This window comes from Symphalangus syndactylus, chromosome 3, assembly GCF_028878055.3.
Source record: "Symphalangus syndactylus isolate Jambi chromosome 3, NHGRI_mSymSyn1-v2.1_pri, whole genome shotgun sequence".
Lineage (NCBI taxonomy): Eukaryota > Metazoa > Chordata > Mammalia > Primates > Hylobatidae > Symphalangus > Symphalangus syndactylus.
Window position 1 is genome coordinate 108,254,554 of NC_072425.2, and position 24,493 is coordinate 108,279,046.

General features: G+C 38.5%; 1 protein-coding gene and 1 non-coding gene across 4 annotated transcripts in view; both read left to right on the forward strand.

Annotated features, from left to right (window-relative positions):
* The window catches only part of CDK6 (cyclin dependent kinase 6), a 235,912-nt gene that overhangs the window by 117,801 nt on the left and 93,618 nt on the right, over positions 1-24,493 (forward strand). The gene's annotated exons all lie outside the window — the stretch shown is intronic.
* On the forward strand, positions 18,158-18,264 carry LOC129480039 (U6 spliceosomal RNA). The gene has a single exon (XR_008656929.1). It is a non-coding gene; the product is annotated as a U6 spliceosomal RNA (small nuclear RNA).

A 24,493-nucleotide genomic window follows, 5' to 3' on the forward strand; every position in this document is an offset into this window, starting at 1 on the left:
AGAAGTGTACCCTAAAATGAGGTCATTCTTTTTGGTACCTCAGTATCTTCCCCTCCTGAGATGAAGTCCAAAATTGACCTGCCTTCAATCGATGTCTTCTTTGCACTGAACAGTCTTAGAGTGGCCTGTCATTGTATTTTGGGGGCCTTTTTACAATCATTTAATGCTATTCATGAAGTTAGCATTTTTCCTTCAAATGTGTGTGCCAAACACACTCATATAGTTTAGAGAAAAATTCCTCTTTGTAGCATAATGGAAGAGTGGGAATATGTTCCCATCTTTTTAGTGACTTAATAAAATTCTCACTAAGTGAATTATATTCTTTCTCCAAGAATCTTTTTTTCCATATTGCCTTCACTAATAAAAGATATACATGTTCTGAAAACACCTTTTATTCCATAGAAATTACAAAAAGACAACAAGTAAATGTTAAACATAAGAAGACTTTTATTCGACAGCTGTACAAAGTACAAAACTTAATTTTGGAAATTTTTTAAAAATCTATAACTGATAAGATTCCCAATATTGCTTTATTTGAGATCATTAACTTATTTAATACCACAAGTATTACAAAAATTGCCAGGGAAAGCATGAGGAAGAATAGCTAATGAATGCTGGACTTGATACCCAGGTGATGGGATGATCTGTGTAGCTGACCACCATGGCACACATTTACCTATGTAACAAACCTGTACATCCTGCACATGTACCATGGAACTTAAAGTTGAAGAAAAAAAATTACTTACATCCCCTTCTTATACCTCTGATGATATTCCTTCCTTATTCTGACCTCAGTGTTGATAGCATTTAATAACACTAACGGAACCTCGTGGATTCAGAAACTTCTTGATAAGCCTAGGGGAGAAAATCAATGAAATGGAGTTGTGGCTTTCAGTCAACAAATAATTACTGATCACTTTCTGTGTGCAGACGCTGTCAGTGAAGCTGAGGGATGACGGTGAATGGAAATGGACAAAGTCAGAGAGCTTACAAGCGAGATGGAGAGATAGATCTGAATCAGATAGTCACACAAAGAAATGTCTAGTTAGAAACAGAGATAAATGCAATAAAGGAAAGGGATATGGTTTTATGAGGCCATATGATAAGGCTCAAGAACCTGCCTAGGCTAAGGGCCAGGGAAGCCCTCCCTCCTTACCCAGGTCAAAATGTGGGATGCTTAAAGAGGTCACCAGCATCCTCCTCTTGAACGCGCCTGGATGTGGGCCCTGTGAATGTGCGCGTCATGCAATTCGTGCTTGGGGTGTGTGTGTGTGTGTGTGTTTGGAATAACTCATTCAACGGCACCCAGTTGGCACCATCAAGTGACGAAGTGAAGCAGGACCAGAGATCGGAGAACAATGTCATCTTTTACAGGAGAAAATAAATTGTTTATGCTTGTTTCCTCTTCGTGCGTGTTGTATTTACTATGGAGACCTGGCAGGGTTTGTGCCTCGGCTTGGGCAGCCGAGTAGCTCACACAGAAGCCTCCAAAAGCTGCCAGTGCATACTGAATAAATCAAACCAAGAACATTACATGAGTATAATGGAAAAAACCCAAAGCCCCATCGCCTCGGCACCTCAGCGAAAGTGCAGGACACACCTCTGAAGCAGGAAGAGCTCCTGTGACTCCTTCCCCGCTCAACATCTTGCCGTGACACAACCAGGTCTGTTTTGCTAAAACATCCAGTTGCCAGTACATATTTCATAGTTAACAATGGAGTGTTTGTGCCGGTTTCGTTTTCACTTTCACCAGTGAGGGAAGTGGAACACAATGGGGGCAGTGCACAGAGCTGGGAACAGGACACGTTTTCTTTAGGATTCCCAGGGCTGGGTACATGGAAAATGCCAGAGCCAAAACAAACATGAAAACCCATCCAGATTCTCCATTGCGCATTCTCAGTGGTAATAAAACACATTTGAGTTACCATCTGATAGGTTAACTCTGCCTCCACGGTGAAGGCAAATATCGATGACCACTGTGAGAATTTCTGCCACGTAGAAAGAGAATGTATTCCATACTGCACAGAAAGCTGCTGTTGATGCGTGTGCATGCATGTGGCTATCTAATTGCACCAAGTGGATTTGCGAAGTGAATCAAATGACTGATTCCCTTGTTTATAAAAGATAGTCATTCATTTGACTCACCTAATTCTAGCTCCTTCATAAGTGGTCACTGTTGCGAATTAGTTCTGAACAAAAACAGTTCAACTGTAATGCTACTGCCTGGAGGATGTTTTACTCGGAGAAAGAGCCAGAAGTTCCTTGCTTTCCTCCTACATTTGTTCAGCCAGCATCTACCAGGGTATGACACAGAGAGAGTCTGGTTGTCTGTCTTTCTTTTCTTTTCTTTTCTTTTCTTTTCTTCTTTTTTTTCTTTTCCTTTCTTTTCTTTTCTTTTTCTTTTCTTTTCTCTTTCTTTTCTTTCTCTTTTTTTCTTTCTTTTTCTTTCTTTCTTCTTTCCTTTCCTTTCCTTCCTTCCTTCCCTCCTCCCTCCCTCCCTCCCTTCCTCCCTTCCTTCCTTTTTCCTTTCCTTTCCGCTTCTCCTTCCCCTTTCCCTTTACTTTCCCCTTTCTTTTCCTTGACCAGGTCTTGCTGTGTCGTCCAGGCTAGAGTGCAATGACACAGTCATAGCTTACTGCAGCCTCCAACTCCTGGGCTCAAGCCATCCTCCTGCCTCAGCCTCCCAAGTAGTAGGACTACAGGTGCACACCACCATGCCCAGCTACCTTCTTTTTTTTTTTTAGAGATGGGGGTCTCATTATGTTGCCCAGGCTGATCTCAAACTCCTGACCTCAAGCAATCCTCTTGTCTCAGCCTCCCAAAGTGCTGAGATTACAGACATGAGCTACCATGCCTGGGCCTGTTTTTCATATGGACACCCTATATGATGCCATTCAAAATCTCAAAAGCCTGAGGCCAAATTGGATATAAAGACTAAGCGTTGTCTTAAGATTAATGAGACCATATGCTTCAGAAAGGTTTTGCAGGTAAAGGGCTTCTCAGGTATCCAGAAGATGAAAAAACATTTTGCCTCCTACATTTAACATTTTTGGGAATATGCCCCTGTGCTGGTTTAGGGGCTTGTCTGAAGAGTTCTATTTAATGAGATAATTCCATCTCCCCTAAATTTGCTTAACTCAACGCAAATGTTATATTCATACTCAAAGGAGTATGAGACATGGTCCTTGGAATTGAATATAAAGCAACATTTCAATAACTTGGATTTTTGTGTCCTCTTTAATTCTTTGGACATGTGAGCTGCTTGTATTTTAGAGCTGTCACTGCTTCCTTGTAAGGAAAGGAGAGGTGACAATATCTTTATTTTGCTTAGGCTTTGATAATATCATAGTGTAAGTTTCTGAGTCAAGATAATGTTTCTCAAATTCTGTAACATTGGCCATATCCATTTTTATTCACTCAGTCCAAATAATACGTTATGTATTTTAGCATTTCCCACAGTGCCTTCCTTGCACGAGATGGGCACTTGAGTACATGGTGAATAAATGAATGAATCTTTATGATTATCTAGTGCCTGGAGAATGAATTGCAACTCTACAGCATGACATACAAAGTTTTTTGCAATTCAGCTCCAACCTACCTTTCTGTCCTTCCATCACTTCTACCCAGAGTGGTAAGCATATAACATAAGCACATATTCTTTATCAGTTTTTCACTATTCTTTGAACTTAATTGCTTTCACAACTCCCTGCTTTCACAAATGAATCAATGAATGGATTTCCTACTCTGCATTCTCCATGTTGCTGCTTGTGTCATTGCATCATCAATTATAAGCATCCAAAAAAATTTTTTTTAATTTGTTTTAGACACAACTTTCAGCTAATCTTCCCAATTGCCTGCGTCACTCCTTGATAATAACTTGAGCTCTGAGGGAGTAACATTTACACTTTGAATGTCTGTCTGGGCAGCCATTCATAACCTTCAGATAATTATTGTGCTTCATCCTTCTTTATTTGAGATCACAAACCTTGCCAGATCTCCTGACTTGTGCACTTAGATGTTCTGTATGTTATGCTTTTATTTTAAAACTAAGATCCTTTGGGATCTTTGGAGAAACCATAGTGTCCCAAAAAGGGGTTGAAAATGTCTGCATTGTAGTTTCCCTTAGTCATTTTATCTAGTCCATTTGGGTCCTTGAGAAGATTAAATTTGTGTTCCTGTTGTCTGTATACGTCTCTCCAAAAGTTGAGCTCAGACTTTTATATGATTACTTTGTAGTGCCGGATTTTCTGATGCATTTATTGACTTTATTGCTAATCTTCCCAGTGCATTTCTAAATGACAGTCTTTTTGGCTGCTGAACCCTTCCTCTTATTGCTCCTGCTTTCTGCTTTCCTCCTCTCTAGGGATTGAAACCCAGGGTGAGTGACATTGTTGCACCCAGCATCTATCTACAAGGATACTGATGATTTTTAAATCCTTCATAAATTTGATTGTTGAACTTTACTGTTGGCTGTGGAGGAATAATCTACCTTCAAATCTCAGGGAAGCATCCAAAAGAGAAAAGGGGAAAGTGTAGGAGAATTTACTTTAGTGCTGCTCATATATTTATTTTGAAGGCTGGCAGAATCTAAAAATGAGGCCGTAAATTTAACAGCTCAACCATAAAAACCCCAAAATAAGAGAGAAAAAGCTCTATTACTTCAGGTTTGGATACTGATATAAAGTTACAAGATTTATTTTCCTCTTCTGTCTTAAATTCTTTTTAAAAAATTTCTAGCGCTGTCCTTCCCTTTCTTTTTTCCCATTTCTATTTTTAATAATTACCTTTTTAAATGTTACCAGTGCTTTGAAATGTATGGAAGTGTTTTATAAATACATGGCTGGCATATTTCAGTTGATAGATTTCATGGTGATGTTAAATACTATCTGCACCTTATGTAACGCTGGATGATTTCAGTGAGGTAGGGACGGCACATGGTATCAGTTCTTGTGGGAAAATATGCTTCAGTGGCTTACTGGCACTGGTTTTGGAATGTGGCATTTAAAAGTACCTTTTTACAGTGGGAAAGAATTCTGTCAAGAATAAACAGTCTGACCTTGTTAAATGGGCCAAAGTCTGTCTGTAACCTAGTTCCAGAAAACTAGCTTTTACTAGTTTAGAAAAAGCAGATTAGAAAAAAAAAAAAAAAAAAAACTGTGAAACTTTTATGAAGTAAAGCATTTAAAAGTTACTATCAAGAATGTGAAATAAATTCCTGAAATGATGGTCTTCACATATATTCATGAGAATGTCCTTACCTGTCTATAAAATCCCATTTTTGCAGAATGGATGAAAGATCAAGATTACAGTTAGTCAGAAAAGCAGATTTTCTTTTTCCTGGAAAGACAAGACTGGCACGTAGAAGGGAGCTGTGCGAACAGTGATACAGCATGGACCACTGTGGGAAACAAGCCCGCTTGGGGAGGTGAAGGAGTAAAAATTCCCAGTGACTCCCCATTGGCCACACACTCAAGTCTGTATACTCTGAGCTCTGGAATGCAGCAGGCAGCTGTTCCTAACCTTTCTCTCCATTCTTGCTTTCCCACCCACACCAAACCCATCTCCACAAACCCTATGATCTTGCCATCCAGACCTTTTTGCTCCTTCTTGAAAAATCATGCCATTAGATTTTATGCTTCCGTGTCATTAAACATTCTCTCTGCTTAGATTGCCTTTCCCATTCCCAGCCTAACAATCTCCTACTCATTCTTCAAGACTCAGATGCCACCTCTGAAGTCTGCCCAACTCCCCAGGATAAAGTTAAGTACCTACCCTCCCGTGCACTTTTTATTTGCCTGTAATATAGTAGTTCTCATATGGTAGTATCCCCATTTGTTTGACTTCTGTCTTCTATTTTTAAAAGACTAACATTGCAAAATAGCCATTTCAGCACTTTAGGTAACAACACGCAGGCACATGGTAGCTGCTTAGTGAGTGTTTATAGAGTATATGTGGTGGTAAAATAGGAGGTTTCTGAGTAGAGGAGATAGAGGAGGACTGAGGTTGAGAAGGGATGCTGTTCTTTAAATATCGACTTCCCTGAAAGGTGCCATTGTGGTTTGTATCTGCATCCATCTTGAAATTTAAACACCAAGAATTAAACTTATTTTGTTAGTCACTTTCATTGCTAAAATCTTGTGTTTATATTTAGAAGATATTCTGGAAAACCAGTTACTGCATTTTACACAAATACATGACTTAGTCAGCTGGTTGGATATTGTCAAGAGTGCACAAGATCTCAGTGATACTAGTTCTTTTTTTTTTTTTTTTTTTGCTTTTTTTGAATTTTGAGGACTTAAAACAAATTGACTTGGTATTTAAAGTTATATTTCTTCAGCTTTCAGTACAGAGAAACAGAGTAAATGGAAGCTTAATCAGTGATACTTGTTCTAATCATAACCACTTTTAATGTTAAATGACTAATTTATCAATATTAATTTAAGTCAGGGAACATTTTTAATGGAGTTATAATAGAAACCAAATCTTGGGTTCAAAAAACCAATATAGCTTTAATAAAACTGCATAAATGTTTTAAAAAATCAAATATGTAAAATCAAGTAATTTGCATATGGGCTTTGGCAAAGTTTTTCAAAAGCTGCCTATGCATTTAAAATATGATTTACTAGATTAAGATGCATTTTAAAAGACTTTACAGGTTTATGTATATTATGTCAAACTACTTACACTGTCTGGCCACTGTAGTTTTTACTTGATATACATTCAAAAATATTGTATTAGGAAAAGCCACAGATAGCCCATTGTGAATTGTAAAGTGTTAATGTCAACCGGGCACAGTGGCTCACACCTGTAATCCTAGAACTTTGGGAGGCTGAAGCAGGCAGATCATGAGGTCAGGAGTTCGAGAGCAGCCTGGCCAATATGGTGAAACCCCATCTCTACTAAAAAAAATACAAAAATTAGCCAGGCGTGGTGGCGCATTCCTGTAGTCCCAGCTACAGGCTGGGGCAGGGAGGCTGAGGCAGGAGAATCGCTTGAACCCAGGAGGCGGAGGTTGCAGTGAGCCAAGATCACACCGCTGCACTCCAGCCTGGGAGACAGAGTGAGACTCCATCTCAAATAAATAAATAAATAGGATTAATATCTAGAGAAAAGAGAAACTCACATGTTCTTATACCCAAACTGTCCACTGTCATGCCTTTTATTGGCAAGTATATGTTAAAAATGTAGCACAATATTTAAGATTTTGACAAGATTGAATAGTCCATTTAAAGTAAGAAAAGCTTTCAAGAGTGACCTCAGCAATTTTACACAAGTTGAAATAAAATCTTGTTTTTATCTTTTCTTTGTATTTATTGTTCTATCTTTATTTCTATAAGGACTTCTTGGTTTTAGGATGTGGGGCTGAAAAACTGCATTTAAAGGTCATGTTGCTGCTGCTATATGCACAGTACAATTTGTATTTTCCATCAGCTTCATCATTTGTAATTTTTGTACTCCTGTTTTTAAAGGCATCAAATTTTTTCAGTAGTTGATTATAGTTCTCAAGTATTGTTAGTCCCATACTATTTTAGAAAAACAAGATATTCATCAATTGCTTTATTTTTAATTCACATGCATTTACTCAGTAATTTTGTTTTTAGAAATTTGGTCTCAGGAGACAATTTTTTAGAGAGAAATAGCCCCATTTATAAGATAGCGTTCACCAAATCCAGTGGCATTTTTTGCAGGTTCTTCCACATTCACTTTGTAACATTTGTATATGCAAGTCCCCACTCCCTTAAACTCTCACGGTTTTTTTTGTTTTTTTTTTTTTGGTTCTTTTTTTTTTGAGACAGAGTCTTGCTCTTTCGCCCAGGCCAGACTGCAGTGGCGCTATCTCGGCTCACTGCAAGCTCCGCCTCCTGGGTTCATGCCGTTCTCCTGCCTCAGCCTCCCGAGTAGCTGCGACTACAGGTGCCCACCACCACGCCTGACTAATTTTTTGTATTTTTAGTAGAGACGGGGTTTCACCATGTTAACCAAGATGGTCTCGATCTCCTGACCTCGTGATCTGCCTGCCTCGGCCTCCCAAAGTGTCACGATTCTTTCTTCAGTTTTTTTATCTGCATTCTTTCATTGCTAAAATTATTTTAAAATTTGAACATTCCACCAGTGTGGTGGTGGTTAACGCATGTAATTCCACCACTTTGGGAGGCTGAGACAGGCAGATTGCTTGCACCCAGGAGTTTGAGAACAACCTGGGCAACATGATAAAACCTTGTCTCTACAAAAAATAAAAAAATTAGCTAGGCATGGTGGCATGTGCCTATAGTCCCAGTTACTTGGGAGGCTGAGGTGGGAAGATCGCTTGAGCCCAGGAGGTAGAGGTTGCAGTGAGCTGAGAGATCACGCCACTGCACTCCAGCCTGGGTGACAGATAGACACTCTATCTTAAAATAAAAAATAAAAAATAAATTTAAAAATTTTTTTTAAATTGAACATTCCAGGTGGGTAAAAAAATGAAAAGGGAAAATCCTCAATGATCCTTCCTTCCAGAAAAAAAGCCACTATTAACAGTTTGTTAAATGAACTTTTATACTTTTTTCTACTTGTATACAACCCTCAGTATGGGTGTGCATGAGGGTGGATGTGGATGTGCCTATAATAGTATACATACAGGTTTTCTGTTTGTTTGGGATTTCTTGTTTACTTGTGTCCATTAATTTATCCTAGGCATTTTGTCCATATCTAACGTATATTAGCCTGTTATTCTTTTTCTTACTTTCACTGTGTAAATTTACATAATATTTTTACCCAGTCTCCCAGGATGAACACTTGGGTAGTTTCTCATTTTTTGGCTGCAGTGAACATCTTTGGGCTTATGTTTTTTCACTGAAATACTAATTTTTTTTAGGATAATTATTTAAGAAATGGTACTACCAGGACAAAGGACAAAGAATGCACATTGAAAAATTTGATAATGCCAAATTGTTCTCCAAAAGGGTTTCAACTCCCACTCCTGCACTCCTTAACTGAATGTGAGAGAGCTCACTGCTTTGTCTCTCCTGAGTGCCTCTGGCCATTGCCTTTGCTGGCGCTTTCTGCTCTTCCTGTCCTCTAAAAAAGCATCCAGCATGTTCTGACTTCAGCCCTTTCTATGTCTGAGTCAGGTCCATGGCTGTAACTTTCATCTCCCTGCAGAGATGTCCAAGTCATCCATCTGCCCGGGTCTCCTCTGAGTATCAGCCTTCATCTCTACTTTTCCCCACCTCTCCATCTGGTGTTCCACAGCAATAGAAACAGATCGTAACAAAAAGATCACTCATCAGCTTCTCCTTTCCTAGGCAATTCTGCTTTGGTTTCCTTTGTTTAACTTCATTACTGGTAATCACCAAAGCTAGAATCTTCAGATTTTTTTCTGGACCCATTTATAACATCATATATTTAGTTACAAATATAAAATATCCAATCAAAGTGTCTTGAATAATAATAATGTTTAAATCTGATATAAGAAGTCTGGAGATAGATAATTCTGCAATTGGTGCTGTTGGTATCATCTTGGTTCCGATAACCAAATATTGGGAAAATTCCATTCCTTCTTCTTTGGTTAGTTGATTGTGTCATCCCTCAGGGCCTCAAGATGGCTGCCACAACTTCAAAAGCATTATATCACATACAACAGTATTCTAAGCAGTAGGTGAGGAAGCAGGGGCCAAAAAGGGTTTTATTGTCTCTTTAATCAGGGAAGACAATCTTTTCCAAAAGCTCTTTTCAAACTTCCGCTTTGGGTTTCATCACTCATAATTGAATCCCATACCTACCCATCGACCAATCAGTCTGTAGATAAGCATATTGCTACCCAAAAGAAAATCAGGTTATGCTAGCCAGGAAAGCAGGAGATGGCTGTTGGGTGAACAACGAATGTACAGGCCCTTCATTAATCTAGAGATACACCCCCACCAAGGCAGCAGGGCTACCATATAGGCAGCAACATCTGCTGTTGGTTTCTTTCAGAGGTGCACTGATGTATTCACCAATCTCTAATAAAATGTTTTATAAAGCACAGTGCTTTTTTCCTTACGTGCTCCACATATGTTGAAAGCAGAAAGCTTTAGAGTTTCATGGAAATGTTGATTAGACTAAGAATGATTGCTTACCACACCCACCAGGACTATGATTCCTTAGATTCCTTAATAATAGCAATCAGCAAACACTTTTTGAGTATGAGCCATCCACCAGCAATCAGCAGGTAACATTCTTCTCATGCAAATTCAGGAAGCTAAGGATTGCTTTTAAAAACAGTGAGGCACTAAGAAAAATTATGTTAAACTAAGAACTTTTAAAAAGATGTGAATTTCATTAATATTATTTATGTAATTTATATTACTTAAATAGTATGTTCATTATTAATATATTCATATGATTAAAAGTAATATTCAGTATTTGGATGCATAAATAAAATACATATATGTATATATGTGTATGTTCTTTTAGTTACATATATGTATATGTAAATCTGAAGTTGCCTCTACAACTCTTACCTAGCCAGATAAACCCTGATGAATCTAGGAGACAAGCATTGTTAGATCTAGGAGAGTCAGGGAAGGCTTCTCAGAGGAGCTAATTTTTGAGGCAGGCTTACAAGTGAGGAGGAGTTTGCCTGGCAAAGCACAGGGAAAGGTGTGTTCTAGGTATGGGGTTGAGAAACATCAGCTCATGTTCACACACACAATGGCAAAGCAGCAAGAAGTATATGGGTTGTTGAGCAGGGTGTTTTAAAACCTTTTTTACCCTAAAAAAAAAAGTCTACTACAATGTGATGAGTGGATTGGTAGGGAGGATTTGGTGTGAATTAAGAAATTGATGGCAGGGAAACCAGCGTGGAGGCTGTTTTAAGAAAGATGTGTGACGAGGGACTACGTGAGAGCAAGAATGAGATGGGACAGAAACTGGAGGCTGTTAAATGTAGATCCGGGGAAAACATGTTCATGTCAAAATCTGATATGAAATTTACTTTATGAGATAAATAAGAAATAAAAATATATTTATTTAAATCAAATAAGTATCTCTGGTCATAATTGCCTTCATACTGTACTGTTGTGGATGTGTCCTGACACATGCTCAGAACATAGTAGCCACTACTGATGTAATCACTACTATTTTTACTGGCAGTGGTATTGAATATGTATAGTAATTTCTCCTGGTATGATTAACATTTTTATGCAAAACGGAACAAATTTTTAATGAAGATTCTCTATACGACATCTCACTAGTAGTTGTATAAATCAGAAATTTTCTAGTGGTTTAATGTTAATCCCAATTGTAATTCAGATGAATCTATCATAAAATGACTTTTTTTTTCTTTTACAAACAGAGCCTTTTAAAAAATATATTTCTTTTTATCAGGACTTAAATAATAGATGTTTTACTTTATTGGGCCTAAAGTGCCAGTGACATGGTTATGTTTTAATTAATTAGCCACCTATCTTTCTCATTCTCCTTTTTCCTCCACATAATCCAGATTTTGCTAAAGTTGGCAAATTGTATACCTCACTTGTGGTCATTATATGACTAAACCCTAATGAGGGTTATGTAATGTAAACAGCCACAAAATACCATAATTTACTCTTTTCCTTAGACAACAAGCACCTTGAGGGAAGAAACGGGCATCACATAGATTATGCTCACCAAATAGCAATTGGTAATGATGATGCACTTTGAAGCTGTTTATGTCTATTATAAAAGTAATATATACTCATTATAGTCAAATTTGTGTGGTCTTGGTTTATCTCCATTCTCCATTCTTGGTTCACCTCATCCATTCATTTCTCAAAAATGGTAACACAGATTAGTTTCTCAATTTCGAAAGTCAGATAATCAAACTGGGGTTTCAAAGAAAGTTGTAAATTAGTAAAGAAAAGCATCAAATTTTTTTTCAGCCCTTTTTAGATTTTTCTCTCCTTGGGGCTAATTACCTTCATTCACCCTTCTTCCCTCACTATTCCTAAAGAATAACAAGTTTAGAAATTAGATATTGGGTATAATCCAGTAAGAGTCTGTTCAGTTTGAGGATTTTTTAAACAACTAAATATGCCTAAAAATTTCATCATCACCACTGTGTGTCTTCCTCCATCTGCTCATCTGCTGCCCATAATATCATACACTTGATAATGGCTGTTTCTCTTAAGAGAATAGTGTCATGTTCTTGAGGCCAGAGATTGTTAAGTTGGAAGAATCTGGGAAGACAGCAGAATTTAAAACACTATGTACCTAGCATTCTTTCTAATACTACATTTATTTATCGTGTGAGGGAGAAAGAGACTGTGAGTGTGTGTGTGTGCACATGCACGCACGTTTTCTATATCTCATCAGGTATTTGTGAATAAATAGTTCACACCCTTCCAAGAGAATAAGTCCTTTCTTTTCTTTAAACAGTGACTCCATTGATCTTGTTTTAGAATTTCTTCCCTCGTTTCTCACTTCCTTCTTGGCAACATTGTTTTTGAAGTCTTGAATTCATTCAAGTGTTCCTGGAATATTACTTTTTCTCTCCTACCATTTTCAAATATAGACAAAGAGATAATTTTTTTTGAAAAATGTTGCTTCCTTCAAAAAGCAGTATAACAGCTATTATACATAGTATAATACCACAGTACGTGGTTAAAGGGACATATTCTGGAACCAGATCTTTTATACAAAGTTATTTTGCAACTTAACAAGCTGTGTGACCTTAAATAAATTCTTTAGCCTCTCTGTATCCTGGGTTTCTTCTCTGCTAAAATAGAGAAAATGACAGTACCTATCTTAATAGGATTGTTGTGGGAATTAAATGAGTTAATATGTGAAAAAGTAAAGTCCTATAATTAAATTATGTAATAGTAATACTCATTTTTGAACCTGAATATGAAGACAGGTAAAGAAATGAATATAAACCAGTGAAACCATTTTATTACTGTTAATCAGTTACTTAGAAATCACTTTTACTAAAGTTTAGATTACTAACATCTTAGGGAGACCATTCTCTCTTTTTTCATTATTATTTCTCAAAAGAGAGAATGTTTCTGGTATTCCTGAAATGAGTATATTGAAGAAATCTTTCTATTATCAGTTATTTAAACAATGTTGAAGTCTGGGGAAAAATAAAATATATTTTTTCCAAGGCTACACACGTATCTATTCTTCGAATACAGGAAATTGAATGCACAAATCCAGACAGTTGCAGAATTTTCACTGAGAGTCTAAGAATGGATGAGTGTGTTATTGTGAATGGACTGTATAGGCAGTATTAATTGCTTTGCTTTCAGGCACCATATCTCAGTGTGACATGTCAGAGTCCCAGAAATCCAGTGCTGTTTCTTCAGTCTTTGTTCCTTGCTTACTTTCAACCACTAGCCAAGTAGTTGAGGATGGCACAGAAAAATTGAGTTGTGGCCCTGTAGCACAGACCTTCATGGTTGTGCTTTTCTTCTTTACCACCCACAGGACAAATTCTACAAAGACAAGAAAATTGTTCTTCATGAAGAACATTTTGTGTATTTAATCTCTATAGAGTGGAAGGTTGATGACTGGAAAGTAACAGCTCATTAATTATGAAAGTAAATTTCTTTCCCTACTGTAGTCAAAATTAGCTTTTTTAAAAAGACAGGGTCTCACTGTTTTGTCCAAGCTGGAATGCAGTGGTACAAACACAGCTCACTGTGCAGTCTCAGCCTCCTGGGCTGAAGGCCATCCTCCCGCTTTGGCCTCCCAAAGTTCTGGGATTACAGGTGTGAGCCACGACTCTGGCCAAAATGAGCATTTTAATGTTATTTCTGTACTGAGCCATTTTGTATTCCACCGATCACTTTCTCTTGGGAATAGTTGGTAGTTAATATTCAGAAAGGTTCATTTCCCAAATAGGTTAGATTATTCTCCAGTGAATAAGTGACTCATTGTACTATGGATTAGGAATTAATGTCACAGATAACATACATTTCTTTCACATAGTCTACTTAACATGTGTCATCTAAGAACTCTTTCAGCTATTAACCTTTCAAAAAAGTTAAAAGAAATTCCTGAGGCTTTCAGCCCAGCCCTTGTATAACCTGCACTGTCTTGTTTTGTTTTACAAAGCCATGCAGGAATGCCCCCTATTCAGAAAAGGAGTTGGTACCTAGACTAATAACTGAGTAGCACATTCAACCTGCAATTCTGGAAATTTGTATTTAGCATTTCGTACAGTTGCTTATTCTCTAATTTAGTCTATAAGAACATTTGTCTTAATACTGCTTTTATCTATCTAGTGCCCAATTCAGGATTCAGTTAAGCCACAGTACCATCTCCAAAGAAAACGTACCCTGGCTTTTTTCAGATTCAAGGTAAAGGTGTGGTTTGGCCACATAAGTAGTGTTGTATAGAAATGTAATTCAGGAGCTTCTGCAACATGACCTGACTGGGATCTACCTTTCTTTGGATGCTTCCTGCTCTGAACGCCCACAGCACTTCTTAAGCCACCCAGTTCATCCTTTACATGAAACCTTTCACTCTCTACTTAGGTTTCATGTGATTTCCAATTTTTTTTAATGCTGCTCAAAGCTCTTTGAGACCAGGAACAATGATTTGTGTTTGCTAAGCATGCCTTAGCATGGACCCAAAACCTAGGAGAAGGTTGGTCACTTGGTGAACAACTACTTGTTATATGCTTCCTCTCTTGGTGCCTGAAGGACCTCATAGTAAAAATACTTTGGATATTCTGGATATTTTGTTACTCTTTTGTGTATATATGGAATTCTAAGTACACAGTATACTAATGAGGTAAAGAAATTTTCATAGAAGCAAAAACCAAGAGAGTTTACCACCACCAAGAATTTTCTAAAAGGTGTACTTCAAAAAGAAAGAAAATAATCTCAAAAGGAATGCCTGAGATGCAAGAAAGAATGTCGAGTGCATAGATTGGTAAAAATGTCCAAATAGATTCTTAATCACAGTAAATGTAAATGGACAAAACTCACCAGTTCAATGGCAAAAAATGTTAGATTAGATTTTTTAAATATTTCTCTAAAACCAAGTCTTTGCTTTTTCAAGAAACACCTAAAACTGATCCTCTGTTGAAGGGAACATAAAATGATACTCTACTTTAGAAAATAATTTGGTACTAACTATACAGTTTAACATGCTTATACCATGAAACCCTGCAATTCCATGCCTTTAGTTACATACCTTAAATTCTTGCACATGTGTGCCAAGAGTCATATTCAGGAATACTCTGCAGCATTGTTTGTAATACCAACACTCCAAGCAACCCAAATGTTCATATACAAAAGAATGATTAAATTGACACTGGTATATTCCCACAATAGAATTATACAGCAGTGAAAATTAAAAAATGAATGAGCTATAGCTACAGGCAATAACATGGATGAATATTAGCAACAATATTGAGGGGAATAAAACAAAATGAAAGTTATAAAGCATATGGAATATGTATAAAGCAAAACTAAATATTATTTAGGTGTATTTATAGATAAATCTAACATTTTTTAAGGAAGGAAATGAAAAACATGAGACTTAGGATAGTGGTTGCCTGTAGGGGTAAAGAGAAGTAAAGAAGCAAGGGAAGAGAAATAGAAATACAGAAGAACAAAAGAGAGAGGAGGGCTCTGAGCACCCAAGTAGCTATCAAATCATTAAAGCCTTACGTCTACCTCTCGAGTTCTTCTTTAGATCCATACTCTTATTTAACATTTCTTCAAATTTTGCTATAGTTTCTGCTGGCCAGGCACCGAGCTGAGAGTGTAGAAATTAATGAGATATATAAAATCTCCCCTCATTCTTGTCAGGAAGGCAGATGATAAAAAAATTAATATATTAGATAAAATCTCTGGGGCCCAGCAGTGCAATAGAGTGTGATACACCGGGAATCTATTTTAGAGGGAGAGGGTGGTCAAAGAAGGTCTTTTGCACAGGAGATGAGGGACAGAGCATGCTAAGATTCAGGAGAGCATTCTAGTCACAGGGAGCAGCAAATTCAGAGGCCCCAAGGTAGGAGGGAGTTTGGTCTGTCCAAGGAAAGCAAGAAGGTCAGTGCAGCTGAGGCAGAGTAAGTAGGAAGGAGAGAGGTCAGGGCTGAGATTAGGGAGGTAGTCTGAGGCCCCTCTGTGGGGGACCTGGTAAATTGTTTGAATTCATTTTGAAGTGTAATAGGTCCATATTAGAAGCAGAAACTAGAAAAGGAGTTAGGCTGATAAACATAGGGATCATAACAGCAGGAAAAAGGCAATTGATAATAAGACACAAGCAAGAAAAAATTTAAATGATTAAAATAATACACTTGCAGAGCTTACAGAGAGAAATGTAAGTAATCTGAGAAATCTAGTTACATCTAAGTCTTCATTCATCTTACCAGATAAATGAAATGTTAAAATTTTGGTTGCTTGCATACGTAACACACAGATACTCTTTTTATAACACATTCCTGTCATAAAACATGTGATGTTTATCTAGAGAATTGAGAATACTTGTTTTGTGCTTTGATTACTTAACCGTAGGTCATATTGTAATGATTAATGAGGTCATTTGAAATGTATTTTTACCCATATTGAGATTTGCAGTATGTGTATGAAACATGTCATATTATTAGTTATGCAGTATAAAAAGAGAATTTTTAAAAACATGTCATTGCTTATGACTAAAATTATGATCAGAAGTGGATTTACCTGTGTCTAGTGAGTTTTAAGCTTCAGAGTTCCTCACTTTCAGCCCCCATCACATACCAAGGTTATGGGAGAGGCTCTAGCAATATGGTCATCTGGTCTTTTTTTTTTTTAATTGTGGAAGTGAGCTATTTTAAATGCAGCTGATTAACCTTCCACCCCACCCATCACAGTTCTCATGTCAGGTGGCAATGGAGTGACCATGGGCATTTTTGAGCTCTGGCTAAGGGGATGTTGAGTTCATTTGGGTTTTATAAGCTCTATGTGGGGTTCACTGGTTACATATATATCAATGGTTCTCAATTAGGGATGATTTTATCCCCCAGGGGACACTCATTGATGCCTGGAGACATTTTGGGTTGTTACAATATGGGGGAGAGGGATGTTGCTACTGGCATCCAGTGGATGGAAGGCTAGGGATACTATTAAACATCCTGCAATACACAGGACAGCCCCCTGCAGTAGAGAATTACCCAGCTCCAAATGCCAAAAGTGCCCAGATTGAGAAACCCCCTAACATAGTTATGCCTGGCTACCCCAGTGTAGAAATTGCCTCCAGGAATTCACTCCCACCAGCACTGTGCTGACTTACCTGGGATTCAGAGGTCATTTCACAATATGACCATGTCCTATGGTCTCTGACACCAAAGTCTGTGGGTAGTGGAGGAGAAACAAGGTTTGAAACATACTGAGCCAAAGGCTAGTCTGAGGAGAATTCTTCAAGGCAACAGACATGTACCTTGATAGCAAATGTTTCTATTCTCATCAATGCCTAGTTAAGATGGAAGTTTTTTCATAAGAAGAAAATATATTTGAGGCTGAGCATGGTAGCTCATGCCTGTAATCCCAGCACATTAGGGGGCCGAGGCAGGTGGATCATCTGAGGTCAGGAATTCAAGACCAGCCTGGCCAATGTGGCGAAATCCTGTCTCTACCAAAAATACAAAAATTAGCCGGGCATGGTGGTGCACACCTGTAATCCCAGTTACTCGGGAGGCTAAGACAGGACAATCACTTGAACCCAGGAGGCGGAGGTTGAAGTGAGCCGAGATCATGCCACTGCACTCCAGCCTGGGCGACAGAGTGAAACTCTGTCTCAAAAAAAAATAAAATAAAAAAATAAACAATATACTTCATAATGCAACATATTTAATGATAGAAATAACCATGCAATTTTTCTTCTATAAGGAATCAGCCTTGTAAGAATCAGCCAAAATAGATTTTATCAATATTCTATTTGATGATGGCTAAAACATGTAGCACTACCACCAACAGTGAGCACGTGTTAAGTGACATGTTTTCTGCATCACAGCTGTCGATAAAAATAATTTTTGATCAACCATGTTATCTTCCTATAGAAAATATTTCAAAAATTGCTGTCAGATGAAAGGCAGTCAACGAATATGTGCCCAAAAATAACACAGGGCAAGTGAGTTTCCTAGTGGAGGTGTCCGTTTATTAATCAAAATATTGTGATTTTATTTCTGCATTTTGTGGTATTTGTCGGCTTTTTAGAAGTGTGCAAGGTGCTCACTTCGGCAGCACATGTATTAAAATTGGAACGATACAGGGAAGATTAGCATGGCCCCTGCGCAAGGATGACACGCAAATTCGTGAAGCATTCCATATTTTTTTTGGCCGGGCGCGGTGGCTCACGCCTGTAATCCCAGCACTTTGGGAGGCCCAGGCGGGCAGATCACGAGGTTAGGAGATCGAGACCATCCTGGCTAACACGGTGAAACCCCATCTCTACTAAAAATACAAAAAATTAGCCGGGTGTGGTTGCAGGCGCCTGTAGTGCCAGCTACTCGGGAGGCTGAGGCAGGAGAATGGCCTGAACCCGGGAGGCGGAGCTTGCTGTGAGCCGAGATTGCACCACTGCACTCCAGCCTGGGCGACAGAGCGAGACTCTGTCTCAAAAAAAAAAAAAAAAGTGTGTAAGCTTTAGGCTCCACAAACCAGAGATTGCCCCTGTTAATGATGATATTAGGTTTGTATTTTAATCAAGTGAATAAACCTTTGAATGTGAATTCCATCAGTGCATCTCTACAACATATACTTGCAAATTAATCTGTGTTTTTCTGTGCTCATCTTCACTTCTGAGTCTGTAGCCTTGGAGTCAGTGGTCTTCTAATCTCACTACCTGGGCGCTTGATTCCATCCACTTTGATCCTCTCCAGATCCTGGTTCCATCATGTCTCTGCTGCCCCCATGCCTTCAAGCACAATCTGTAACCGCTGTTTTCCAAAGAAGCCTTAAAGGGGCCAGAGGTTCTGGGCAGAGTTAGAGGCAAGTGGGAAAGGCATGGTAGGCAGAGAGAGCAGCTTCAGTTGGCTCTGTCGTCTGCCTCTTTTCTTCTGTAACTAAAGACTTCACTCTGGATGTCATTAACCCTTCAATTTTGTGCAGGCAGCCTTTTGCTCCCATCGTGTTACCACAGGGGATATTTTAAAGACCTCACCTTGTTTGGCATCTTCGGGTACATGTATGCTTCTCTATTCGTTATTTCTTGTAAATATCCACCTTGACTTCTGTGGCATCATGATATCCTGCTTTTCCTTCCACGTCTCTCACTCCTCTCCGCTGATTGCCCACCTCTGCCTTCCTCAAAGGTTCTCTGCCCTTTGGCACGTAGCCTGTACATGCCATCTCCTTCAACAGTCTCCTCCGCTGTGGAGGTAATCCTGGAGGCAGGGAACTCATCTATGCCCAACTCGGTCCACTCCCTTGAGCCCCAGACCCAAATATCTTTCTGAATATCATCCTAAGTAGCAAGCCTTCCAGTCATTCCCTTCTGGGTCCCTATTCAGGCTGATGGCCTCACCATCTACCTGGCCACCCAGGCCAGAAACCTGGGACTTATCCTAGATTCAGTTAATCTTTCCTTCTCCCTCATTTGACTCATTTGAAGTTATTCTTCCTGCCTTTCCTCTCCTACTGCTGTGGTTTTATACATCTTCCTCCCAGAGCATCTGGATCATTGCAGCCTTTTCATTGAGATCCCTGCCTTCAGGATCATCTCCAATTTCAATCCTACACAGTTATCAGAATGCAAATGTAGAATAATGCATATCTGACATACATGCCCTGCATTAAACCCTTTAGTACCTCCCCTTCTCCTCAGGATAAAGTCCTAGCTCTGTCGAGTAACACTTGGGGTCCTGTTATCTGGTCCATGCAGTTTCATACTCCTCAACTTTTGCTCACGTTGCTCTCTGTACCAGTCATGCCCTTGCCCCTCCTCGCTGAAGCCTCTAACACTAGATACCCCTATCCTGCACCCCGCCTCACCCCTGTGGAGTGGATGTGTATATAACATTTGCTGATAGCTAAAGTTTATAGAGCCAGGCACCTACAGAGTACTTTATGTACCTTATCCATATAATTCTCCAGTTGCCCTATTAAGCAGGTACTATGATTCTCCATCTTGCAGGTGAGGAAACAGAGGCATGGAGAGGTTAAGCTATTTAGCCAAGGTGATGTAGCTCATAAAAGAGGAGACAGGATTTGAACCCAGGCTTTTAAATTATATACGTCTACCTCGCACAGAGCTTATGAAATTGGTAAGTTACATGTCTGCCTCCTCTGCTCAACTGTGAGCTTCTGAGAACAGATACGATGACTTCATCATCTATGTGTCATCTTTGCAACTGAGATCCAATGCTTGTCACCTAGTAGGCACATTTGTATATGTATGAATTAATTAATTGTTGATGTGACATTGTAAATGTCTCATAAATCTCATGAGAAGTGCTACTAAGAATATGTGAGAGTAGTACAGATATATCTGTATTTCACCCACCATGTGTATTGCCCATGAGGTCATGAAAGAAGTAAAAATGATGTTACTGCCTTTGAGGAGAATTTGGTTTAGTAGAAAAATTTAAATAGTTGAAAGAGCTTAAATATGGAGCTTTTAAAAGCCATTCTGATTCCTGTTACCAAGGGGCACTATTAGTATTTATAGAAATCAACCTATCTTTTTAAAGGTTCATCACGTGCTAATAGCTAACAGCATCAGCAGTTTAATTATTGACTTAATCGAGGTCTAGAGTAGAGGACTTCCTAGTACTTTGGGAACTCCTGGCCACTTTTCACGTCAGCCTTGCTTTAAAAGGGATCCTAAAATGTGAAAGCTTTCTGTCTCTCTGATTGTGAACTAATTTATCAGTTAAAATTTATCAGCCCAGTTGAAGTTGGCAAGAAGATGATTCATCTTACATACATCAAATTCATGCAAAAGAAAGATATCAGTTACTATTTTAAATGCAAAAATAATATGTTTAAAATATAGGTATGGGCATACTGTGGTTTCTGGAAGTGTCCTCCTGGAGAATCACTGAGACATGGTCTCTGATGTTCTTTATAATAGTAGCATGCTTATTTCATAAGCCAGAGCCCATATAGGAAAAAGGCTTTTTTCCACCATGCAAAGGCTTATAACTGAATGAGAAAAAAATAAATTAATTACATGAATATTAAGAGGTTACTTATCTATTATAACATTGGGCCACAAGTTGACTAATTAAAAGGAATGCAGGTTGGAAAGCTGCCACAAATCTGCTCCTTTCATTTAGAGGGCCACAGGCTGAAGCCAGTGATTGTGCGTGACAGACTCTGGGAACAATGGTGCAGTGCACAGACCGTCCAGATGAAGCATGCTCGTCTGAATTACACCGACGACAGGGTGGCCTACAGGCAAACAAAATGGTTAAACAATACATAATCAAGTTTTTATTTGGTATTTCCTGCGAGGCTGTACCAGTTGCCAGGGAGCGTACTGTATTTTTTTCTTCGGCTGTATTAATTGTTGACCATAGCTGGCAGAGCCCCAAACAGGGACAGATAAGGGGGAAAATGGCATCTGGACATTAAAGCCTCAAGTGTACTGGGGGAAAAAAAAGCACAAAAAATTACAGCATATATCAGGAATTTTCCAACTAACGATGTGCGGATGTGGTAGCGCGAGGGAAAAAGAGCCAAACTGAGCTTGCTTTGTTCGCTAAGAGAGGCCCCCCTGTAACATTCCTTTTAGCTGTGCATATTTTGGCTTCATTTGTACAGTTTTAACTTTATACTGTGTGTGGAGGAGTTCAGTTGTAACTGGTGGTGCCTAATAATTCTATTGCAATAATTAAAGTTTATGGAGAGCTGTTAGGTTATTAGTTCATAGAAGCTGCTTCAAAAAACGGAGTCTAAGTTGAAAACTTTTTAAGTGACATGTCATTACTGTAAAAGATGGCAACAATTATTTTCTTTGATTTCACAGCAGTTTTTTTTTTTAAGACAAGATTCATTTATGGAGACAAATAAGAAACAACATCTTAAAAGCTTTGGGTAGGAGTGAGGGGCCCAGACTGGGAATGATGAGAATATGGATCCTGTAGCCTGTGAATAAAACGTTTTCCAATTGGCTTGTAAAACATGAAAATTTGTGATAGCATAATTTCATCTGCTACTTTTAGATTCCATTTAAAATGTGAAATTAATATATAAATGTTAGTAAATCTATTGCAGAAACCAAGTATTGCAACCTCTCAACCTTTGATAGAAGTCATATGTGACTTTTAATTCAGTAATGCCATGAAAAATTTCCAACTGAACACAGCTTCCTTCTTAAAAGATTGACATGCCTTGGAGTCCCCAATAAAATAGTAATTGCAATGTACACCAATTGGTTAGAGCTGTGAAATATGTTTCCGGGGGGCTTCTCTGCAGTGGTAGAGGGCTGTCTGCCTGCATGGTTGTCATACTCAGTGGTTACTTGCAGACTCTGGAGTTAGACCTGGGTTTGGATTGTATCTCTGACAAGTGGCTAGTTGTGGGACTACTGTAGTTATTAACATGTTTGAATATCAGTATCTTATCTAAAATATGGATAAAAAATTATGTGCCTGTCTCACAAGTTTTTATGTTTAAATAACATAAAATATGTGAAATCCTGAGTGAAGTGCCAGGCATATGGAAGACCCTTGATAAACTTCGGCTGTTTTTCTTTGGCTAAGTCTTCTCTGTTGTGCAGCTCTGGGGTTTCTTTGAGCTTCTCAAAACATTCCTTCTAGTCAGTTTCTGCATTAGAGTAAAATATATTTACTTAATCACCATTGACTTCCACAATAGATAACAAGGAACAGGTTGTTTGGTCTGTAATGAAAGCCAGGCCGATAGTTACGATTACTATTAAGCATTCTTCAAGAAGCTGAAATGTTATTAACTGTTTTCAGAAGCACTTATTAAAAGCCAGTTATTAGTCCTGAAAAACAGTTCTCTCAAATATTACTAAGATGACTTGCAGCTACAGTATACGTGTACTTTATGATATTATAGATGGCTGCCTGGTAACGTAGAGGCCAGGCGTCATCTCCAAATGTGAAGAGAAAATTCTCTGTCTCGTTCCCGTCTCATATTTGATTGGATGATTTTAGTAAGACTTAATGACTTTTTTTGCAAATCGGTTAAATTTTCTGGTGTATGTTGCTTTTCATTTTCTTCTCCAGAAATCTTAACCCTCTTGAAGACAGGAAATGTGTTAGGAGTTCATAGACTCTGAATATTAGAATTGCACAATTCATGACCCCAGGATTCCATACGCTGTCCATTCAATAAAGGGGTGACAGTGATGATCAATGTTTAGATGACAAACATCTTTAAATCCACAAAATTTCTCATAGAACAAAGCATTTGTTCTAGTCCCTGACATATCGAACCAGTTTTTTTCAAAGTAAATCATTTGTTCTGGTCCCTGACATATCGAACCAGTTTTTTCAAAGTAAATCTTGTGTCCTGAAAACATTTTAAATATTAAATATTTAAATATTAAATATTTATTAAATATTATTTAATAAATAAATATTAAATAATACCACTCTTGAATATCATCATTTGAGTAACTTAGTAAAGACTATTAAAAAAATACACATATATGGTAAGATTTTATAGGGTCTTCTTAGCATTAAGAATAAAAGATTATTAATTCTTTCCCCGTGAAACAACAACATATAATAATAAGCTAAATGTGGTCAGCTTTGATTTCATAACAGGAAAACTTCCTTTTCATTTCTACAATTGGTGTTTTCTCTTCAGCTGCTTTTTAAGTTGGCCTGTTAGCAATTTAGCCTGTCTTTAATTTTAAGCACCATTCTTCTAGTCAGGAGATCCCAATAGGAAGCCCACTCTTGTAGCCTCGCCTCTCATTGGCTAGCTGGGAAAAGAGCATTTCTGCATAAATTGGATGCTTCCTTCTCCCCTGGAGACCAAATATGCTCATGTTTCACAATCCCCTGGTTTATAACCTTGAGTCCATTGCCTAAAGTTGGAAACTTTCACTTTGTAGAACAGAGCACACTCCGAAACCCAGATCCAATACCACTGACATGCCCGTGGGTCTGACAGCAGATTGAATACATGCTTCTTTCTTAATCCAGTGTTTCTGAGCTGCTCCAACTGAAATCAGAAACCGATGTGCGTGAGAGAGGTGTCCTTCAAAGGAAGGTATTTCCTTTGTGCAGCTCCAGTGCACACAGAATCCAAGGGGTTAACGTGAGAGCTGCTTTGAAAACAGAGGCGAAGGTCACTGGCGGCAACAGCAAAGACTTTTAAAGCCTGCCGTCCTGAGCCTTTCAGCCTGCCTTCCCCACCCAGGGGATTGTAAACATTGGCTCCCGGCCACCTTGTCCCAAAGCACAAAACTTCTCTGTGCTTTCAGCATATACATTTATGCTTTTTTATGGAAGTTGAAGCAGAGGCGCATTATCGCTGTGAGCCCAGAGAACATGTCTCTGTTCAATGAAAGGGGAGGAATCCTGTCCTGCCAGAATGTGAAAGCATGCAGATACGCTTATTTAGCGGGGCTTCACATGGAA